This window comes from Leopardus geoffroyi, chromosome A2, assembly GCF_018350155.1.
Source record: "Leopardus geoffroyi isolate Oge1 chromosome A2, O.geoffroyi_Oge1_pat1.0, whole genome shotgun sequence".
NCBI lineage: Eukaryota > Metazoa > Chordata > Mammalia > Carnivora > Felidae > Leopardus > Leopardus geoffroyi.
The window spans coordinates 164,159,615-164,168,588 of NC_059331.1; the positions used below are offsets into that span (position 1 = coordinate 164,159,615).

Sequence of the window (8,974 nt, forward strand, 5' to 3'; positions counted from 1 at the left end):
GCTGGGATGGGCATCTCAGAGACCCACGGGCAGGAAGCTAAGTCAGCAGGAGCAGAACAGAGGACGTGGGGCTCGGCCCCCGCGTGATCCTTCCGATTACAGAATCTGCAGTGACATCACAGCCCCGATTGAATGGTGCCAGGCCAGCCCCTCCCTGTACCATCCTGTCGTCTCGTCACCCCGGGAAAGGGGTCTCTGGGGCTCGTCACGAAGGACAGTTGTCCACCTCAGACAGTCCTGGAGTTTTGCTGGTAGGGGCCCTGATACCCAGTCTTCCCGCCTTGTCGCTATGAGGGTGGCTGGATGCCCCTGTCCCATGACGCCACTGCTAACTAGCCCAGGGACAGGAAGCCCCCCCCCCACCCTTTTCACCATCACTGGGCCTTCTGCAGGGAGCAAAACCACCCAGGCTCTCGGCTCTCACCAGTGACCGCCCCCCACCCAGCCCAGAGGAAGCTGGGTCTTAAAGAGCCAACGGGCATGCCATTTTCCGAAAACACAGAGGAAAACACCCCACAGTTCATCTAGACAAATATATGCCTGCAAAGTTAGCAATGCCGTCTTCGGGAAGGTAGCTACACTCCCCCGACCTCAGGAAGTGCAGAGATGGGAGTGCACGGCTCTCCACGCACGGTGCCGGGGTCTCTGGTAGAGCCCCCCAGCTTGGTCGTCCGGTCACGTTTCTTATTCTTATTTTAGTGACCCTGTTCTGTTGTGCCTCTTACTGTCCGCGATCTCAGATGTTTTTCTGCTAAGCAGAGGAAGCACAAATGGCCCATTTTATTTATAACTCTGCAGTGAAGCTCGGAATCAGAGTGTGTACGTTGGGGGGGTTTTTGGGTGTGTATGTTGGGTCTGGTTTTTGCCTCCTTCTTGGTGTCGATGCTCTTGTAGTTCATACCAGACCAACGCTCAGGAAGTAGTTAATTGTCCGGCCAAAGGTGTGTATGGGCCACGTAATTTCCACGTGGCCGGTATGTGCCACGTTCCCTGGAGTATGTGAAGAAGCGAGGAAGGGTGCGGAAGATGAGAGAGGGGCTCTGTCGGTGGGCGCAGCCGGTCCCCGACTAATCGGGAATTGTAACAGGAGCTGACACTACGTGCCCGCGGTGGGACAGCTGTTATGCTGGTGCCCTCAGCCCACCTGTGGCCTTTCCCACGCTCTTCGGCGGAGGTCACCGTCACTGTGTCACAGACGAAGGTCCTGGGGCACTGAAGAGCTCGGTCAAGAGCATGCAGCAGTGGAGGGCGGAGTTCAACCGGACCGAACAGCAAGCACTTCGAGCGGGTCTGCGGGCCCCAAGGCAGAGGCCCAGGGCCGTGGGGCTGCAGGTGGCCAGGCCGCCTGGTCTCACTCTGAGTTGCTGGCCTCAAGCCTGGGGTGGGGACGCTGTACTGCCTGGGACCACGGGAGACCCCCCCCCCCACCCCAGGCTCCTTCCCCTTCCCGCTCCCCTCCAGGACCATTTCAGACTGTCCCCTCCAGCGGGTAACCTTTCTTCCCATTCCTCTGACAAAGGGACAGTCAGACGGGAACTTCCGCCAGGCCCCCTCCCCCACGGGCCCCTTCCAGCGGCGACGCCCGCAGATGACATTTCTTGTCGCGGGAAACCGCCCCTCGGCTCTCCGGGAGCCATGGTTCCCCGTCTTCCCCTGCTGCTCAAGTGTGTCTTTCCCTCCCTCGGTGGTTCTTCCTCTTGGCTACACGATGGAATCATCTGGTGACTCTTAAAACCGAAAGAATGGGGGCCTCGTCCCCAGAGACTGACTCAAGTAGCCCGGAGTTCTCCCCAGGCATCCGGAGACGTGAAACTGACTCTGCCAAAAGGCACCGGCAGCCAAGAGCGAGCTTTCCTGCGGCTGCCCCCAGCCAGCAGCTCTGCTCTTCCCACCCACACCCCTGCAGCGGCTGCCCCCCACCCTGCTCTGCCCCGCTCTACGACCACCCCCTGGCAAAAGCCATCCAGCCCTTTCTCTCCAGACCACGGAAGGGCCGGGGCCACCTCACCGCGGACACCGCTGGACAGTCGCCCTCCCCCCCCAGTCTTCCAGAAGCAGCGAGCAGCTGGTCTCTCCCTCTTTCTCGAAGCACTTCCTTCCCTGGCTCTCCTCGCCCGTCTGCCTCGCCGGCTGTTGCTGGTTCCTCTTGATCTCCTCTGGTCGGTGGCCCAGGGCTCCGTGTTGGGACCCGTTCTCTGCCCCAGGTGCACTCACCCCCTTGCCGTGCTCACTCAGCCTGCAGGCGTAAGTCCTCTCCTCACGGAGATGGGATCTCCGGTCTGGACATCTCTCTAGAACGCCAGCCCGGTGTCTCCAGATGCCCACCCGACACCTCCGTGGGGGCGTCTCTGTAACATCTCAAACTGAACCCACCCCGACCTGGGATCCTGCCCTCCCACCCCACCGCTCCGCGGCCTTGCCAGGCCTTGCAAGCCCCCGGATTGCTTGCCTTCGGCAGGCGTCCTTCCGGTCCCACCAGCAAACCCAGGCGCTCCTGCGTCCGGGTACATCTAGGACGGCTCACCCCTCCCATCTAGAACCTTGGCCCCCCACCCCTCCTCCATGCCAGGCCGGTCCAAACTGGATCATCTGTCACCTGGTGACTGGTTTCCACTTCCACCCTGCCCCCTCGCGGTCCATTCTCAAGACCACAGTGAGGGTGACACTTTACCAACATCCCTCCAAAGGCTCTACCTTTCACTCCTGTGAAAGCCCGTGAGCCCGCAATGACCCACAACGTCTCCATTCCATTAGTCCCCTCCTTGTCCCCGCTCCAGCCAGCTGTTCTCCTAGCCGTTGCCCTAACACGCCACACTCCCTCCTACCTCAGGGCCTTGGCAGGGTCTACTCCCTCAGCCTGGAACATTCTTTTCCTAGATATCTGGATGAACTGCTCTCTCCTTTCCTCCAGCTCCCCACTCAAATACTACTTGTCAGTGAGTCCCTCACAGACCACTCTTTTATTTATTTATTTATTTATTTTTAATTTTTTTTCAACGTTTATTTATCCTTGGGACAGAGAGAGACAGAGCATGAACGGGGGAGGGGCAGAGAGAGAGGGAGACACAGAATCGGAAACAGGCTCCAGGCTCCGAGCCATCAGCCCAGAGCCTGACGCGGGGCTGGAACTCACGGACCGCGAGATCGTGACCTGGCTGAAGTCGGACGCTTAACCGACTGCGCCACCCAGGCGCCCCCAGACCACTCTTTTAAAGATTGAAATCCCTTGGGGCGCCTGGGTGGTTCAGTCAGTTAAGCGTCTGACTTCTGCTCAGGTCACGATCTCATGGTTTGTGAGTTCAAGCCCTGCGTCCGGCTCTGTGCTGATGGCTCAGAGCCTGGATCTTGCTTTGGATTCTCTGTCTCTCTCTCTCTCTCTCTCTGCCCCTCCCCTGCTGATGCGCTCTCCCTCTCTCAAAAATAAACATTAAAAAACTAAAAACATAAAAGTACAAATTGAAATCCCCTTCCCCGGCATCTCCCTTCTTTGCTCGTTTATCTCTTTGGCACAGGGCACCCCCTAATACCTCCTCATGCATAATTTACTTAACATGTTGTGTTTATTGTCTGCTCCCACGTGAGGTTTCAAGCCCCATGAGGGCAGAGATGTTCGTCTGTTTGGCTCAGTGTTCTATAATCTAGAACAGTGCCTGGTGCTCGGTGCATAGTCGCTAGCGTTTGTTGAATGAATAAACGATAAATGTGATGCAGGCCAGGAGCCGTAGGGGGCGGCGAAGGGAAGAGAAGGCTTCATTCGGTTCCACAAGAATCATCACGGATATTTGGTGCTGGGAGTGATGCTCGGGGGAGACTGGCGCTGAGCCTCGGGGGCAGGATCGTCCTTAATCACAGTCATAATAGTCGGGATAAGCACTGGGACTCGGGAAATCCTGGGATCGATTTCCTCGGCGCTCTGCTCTCGGAGCGGGGCACAGCCCTGGAGAGGCCGAACCAGGGGTAGGGTGAGGCGGGGAGCTGTGAAATCAAGGCGCGGGGGCAGGGACCCAGGCTCAGCCCTCGCTGAGCCGGACCCCCCACACCCTTCCCAGGGCCCCAGTCGGACGGACACAGTCGGCCGGAAGTGCTTTGTCCCCGAGGTAGCCGTCCCGAAGGAGATCCTTTGTGGCGGAAGAAGCACAAGCTGTGCGGCTCCGTGGTCAGCGACGGGCACTTACTCCCGTCGCCAGTGACGCCGCAATTATGTGTCGCCATGACAACCGCACGGCGCAAGCCGAGCCTCGGCGGATCAGATGCAGACACGCTGTGTGCACTTTTCAACCTCTGCCTGAAACGTGGAGGCCGTGGGTTTTGGTGCCAGGATCCCACGTGGAAAGCCACGCCCCCCCCTTCAGGAAAGGGAGGGCACGGGGTCGTGCTCACACCAGTCTCTGAAATGCAGCTGTGACCGCACCCCTCCGTGGCCCCCCACGCCTCCTGTCTGCTGGCTCCGCCCCCTCTCGTCTGCACCTGCTTGCTGTGGCCCAAGTCACTCACGATTCTCTGGATGCCCTGGGGAGGAGAACGGTGTATAGACAAGGAGACAGAGGAATGAAACAGCATGGAATGTTCTGGAGACACAGGGCGATGTGAGGGGCAGGTTGGGGAGGAAGGACTTTGGTGTCCTGCGGGCACTGAGCTGTCCCTGGCTCTGCCCCTCACCGGCGCCGGGCAAGTCCACCTGAGCTCTCCTCACCTCGGTAGGACTGCCGTGCAAATCAGTGCTGAGAGCTCAGCGAGGCTGGGACACAGCCGAGGTGGGCCGATGGGGAGGGGGTCCTTATGCTGCACATCAAAGACTTGGAGTTTGGCTGGTGGGGGGCGAGGAGCCAGAGATTTAAAGCAGGGGACGAGTCGGTACTGCTCTTCATCCCATTTTACGGACGGCAGAACTAAGGCACAGAGAGGGTCCGTGATTTGCTCAAGGTCACACAGCTGGCAGGCGGCAGACCCAGATTCAGTCCCAAGCTCTTGACCACTAGTCTCCCTCTGGCTAAACAGGAAGAAGAAAGACCTTGGAGACTAAGGCCATGCTAGGGACCGTGGAAGAATTGGCTGGGACCCAGAGAAAAGCTGGACGTGGCTTTGCCTCCAGGGTAGCGGCTGAGCTGCTGAGAAAGGAAGAGTTGAGGTACTGGCGTGTTCATCAACACGTCTCAACCAGGGTGGACCCCCAGCCCTCTCCGAAGCCTCCGGCACCAGCCCCTGGGCCCGGCGCTTTGCCGTCTGAAGCCCTCCACGCGCCGGGCCAACCTTTCACCTGGGCTTGTGAGCCTGTAATGGGAAGAATGGCTCCACGGCAGCCGATTCCACCCCTCCCGGCAGATCCGGGAAGGAGAGGCCCTCACGCTAGGACTCAGGACTGCTCACTCACACACACACGCAGCAGAGATGCGTGCGTAAGAAGGCCGGACGCCTACATGGGGACTCAGGCTGGACGGCGAGCGTGTCCCCAGCAGCCACGCAGGACTGCGGTGGTCCTGCCTTGGTCAGGGTCCCCTGCGCGGATTGCGGCCACGCGGCTGCGGGCGGACGCCCACGAAGCCGGCCCTGCTGCTGCGGCCCTTAGAGCTGGGGCTCCGATGGCCTGAGAGGTGGTTTAAGGCGGTTTTAGCAAAAGCCCCCAGACCAGGGGCATCTGACTGCCGCTTGGCCATCAAAGGAGCGCTATGCAGTGGGAGTGGGTATCCCTTCTTCCAGGGATGCCCCAGAAGGCAGAGAAACAGGCCGGACCCCCGCTTCCTCCCCCTCCCTTCTTTTCTTCCAGCGCATCCATTAGCGGGGTAGAGGTGGGGCAGGGGTTCTTGGGGGCCTGGGCCATGTCGTCCCCACAGTGAGGGCAGGCAGGGAGGGCAGATAGACGGGAGAGCAAAGGGTGGTTGACTGTTCCACCTGGAACAGTCTGGGTTATCTGGAATAATCTAACATCAAAGACACCGTCCTATTGTCCCCGTAAACTGTTGAAGTTTTCTGGACGTTTAAATACGGATACGCACCGATACCCGATTTGTCTTCCTGCTACATAGCATTACACATTCCACTCGCTCGGTGGGACCCGACCCCAGCGTCTGACGACAGAGTCTTTATCTGAAGAAAATCCAGCATTCTTCCCAGAATCAAAAAAAAAAAAAAATCCATAGAAAACTGTAATCAAGGGGTGCCTGGGTGGCTCAGTCGGTTAAGCGTCCGACTTCAGCCAGGTCACGATCTCGCGGTCCGTGAGTTCGAGCCCCGTGTCAGGCTCTGGGCTGATGGCTCAGAGCCTGGAGCCTGCTTCCGATTCTGTGTCTCCCTCTCTCTCTGCCCCTCCCCCGTTCATGCTCTGTCTCTCTCTGTCTCAAAAATAAATAAAAACGTTAAAAAAAATTTAAAAAAAAAGAAAAAAAAGAAAACTGTAATCAAATGTTATTTCCTTAACATAATAAAAAATACCTCACAGAATCATTGGGACAAGAGAGGTATTCTCATTAAATTCTGAATGGACCGAGAATTATAAATATTGACAAGGAGACAAGAAAGTGATGATATAACTACCCACCTAGAAAACCAATTAGAATCGACTGGAAAACACTTAGAACTAGTATCGCAATTCCATACGGTGGCTGCCTGGAAAAGAAATACTCCGGGCTTAATGCTTTTCTGATATAATAACAAAAACCAGCTGGAAAATTAAAGGGAAGAAAGAGGTGACTCATAAAAACCAATGCACAACCTCTTTACCAAGGACAGGACAGACCTCGGCGGGAGACCGGAAGAAAACCCGAGTGAAGGGAGAGGCTGTCACATTCCGGGAAAAGGGGACCAGGGTGGGGGGTGGGGGGCAGTGAAATCAGCACTAATTCCCAAACGACCATGCAAAATGAACAGAATCAAATCCTATCACTCCCGCCCCCCACCTTCACACACACAGGATTTTAAGATTTGGGACGTGTACCTGTAAAGCTCCTCCAGAAGAATAAATATAAGAGAAAACTTATTCATGGTTGGGGGGGCGGTAAAGAGAGAATTTCTTTAACTAATTGCACATATTACATAGTGTAATCATAAAAAAAAAAAAAAGATATAGTGAGACAACAGGAAGCCTGCAGATCAGCAAAATCCCTAGTGATCACGTCATATACGATGATTGTAACACTTTGAATCCTGAATGGTTATTGATGTATTTTCTATAATAACATGGTGGCCGTTACACGGGCTGCTATCGGTAAACTGCTTCCGCGGGCTGGCACTGCTTTTCCAGTTCCTTCCGCAGCAGGTTGTGGGATCGGGGAGGAAGGAGAGAACATAAAGCCTCTGGATCCCGGCAAGATGAAATAGACATCCTGGCGGGAACTCAACACTCGTCTCTTCCGTTAAAAGTAATCTCCGGAGGTGGGCAGCCACAGAGCAGCAATCGTGTGTGAGCGCATTGCCGTCCACGTTGGCCAGGCTGGTGTCCAGGTCCGCGATGGCCGCTGGGAGCCCTGTTGCCTGGAACATAGCATCCAGCCCAAGGGTCAGATGCCAAGTGACAAGGCCGTTGGGGGAGGAGATGGCTCCTTCAACAACTTCTTCAGTGAGACGGGTACACGTGCTCAGGGCAGCTTTGGTGACCTGGAACCCAGAGCCGTGGATGAAGTTCACACCGGCAGCCACCATCAGCTCTTCTGCCCTAGAAGCTTCTCACCGGCAAGAAAGATGCCGCTAATAACCATGCCCCAGGGCCCTACACCATTGGCAAGGAGATCACGGGCCTTGTCTTGGGCCGAATTCAGAAACTGGCCCGCCAGCGCACGGGTCTTCAGGGCTTCTTGGTTTCCCACAGCTTTGGAGGAGGACCTGTCTCCAGGATCACCTCCCTGCCGGTGCATCGTCTCTCTGTCGGTTATGGCGAGAAGCCCGAGCTGGAGCTCTCCACTTACGCAGCCCCCGAGGCTTCCACGGCTGTAGTTGAGCCCTACAACTGCATCCTCACTACCCACACCGCCCTGGAGCGAGCACTCTGATTGTGCCTTCTTGGTAGACGACGAGGCCATCTATGACATCTGTCGTCGAAACCTCAGTACCAAACACCCAACCTGGGCTACTGACCTGAACAGGTGGATAAGTCGAACTGTGTCCTCCGTCGCTGCTTCCCTCGGATTTGATGGAGCCCTAAGTGTTGATCCGAGAGAATTCCGGACCGATCTGGTGCCCTACCCCCGCATCCACGTCCCCGTGGCCACCTACGCTCCTGTCATCTCCGCTGAGAGGGCCTGCTGTGAACAGCATCCCGTAGCAGAGATCATCGATGCATCCTTTAAGTCAGCAAACCAGACGGTGAGACGTGACCCTCGCCGTGGCAAATACGTGGCTTGCTGCCTGTTGTACAGTGGTCCTGTGCTTCCCAAAGACGTCAGTGCCGCCATTGCTGCCATCAAGACCAAAAGTACCGTCCAGTTTGGGGACTGGTGCCCGGCTGGCTTCAGAGTTGCCATCAGTAACCTGCCTCCCACCATGCTACCTGCTGGAGACCCGACCAAGGTGCAGCGAGCTGTGTGTATGCTGAGAGCACCACGGCCATCCCCGAGACCTGGGCTCACCTAGACCACAAGTTTGACCCGACGTATGCCAGGCACGCCCTTGTCCACTGGTATGTGGGTAGGGGCACGGAGGAAGAGGCCCATGAGAACACGGCCGCCCTCGAGAAGGATTCTGAGGAGGTTGGTGTGGATTCTGTGGCAGGAGAGGTTGAGGAAGGAGGAGAGGAGCACTACAGTTAAAGATGTCACAAAGGTGTTGCTTTTACAGGAAAGCTTATTCTGTTTTAAATATTGAAAAGTTGTGCTCTGATCTGTTCATTTGTATGTGGAAGTGTATACTCTCCTATACAATTACTGGCCTCTTTTTAAAAACACAATACCTTGGGGCGCCTGGGTGGCTGAGGCATTTGAGCGTCGGGCTCTTGATTTCGGCTCAGGGCATGATCTCACGGCTTGAGAGACCGAGCCCCGCGTCG

At 56.5% G+C, this 8,974-nt stretch overlaps 1 pseudogene; it reads left to right on the top strand.

Annotated features, from left to right (window-relative positions):
* Window positions 1–4,210: 4,210 nt before the first annotated feature.
* Window positions 4,211–8,738, top strand: LOC123607307 (annotated as a pseudogene).
* The last annotated feature ends 236 nt before the right edge of the window (window positions 8,739–8,974 follow it).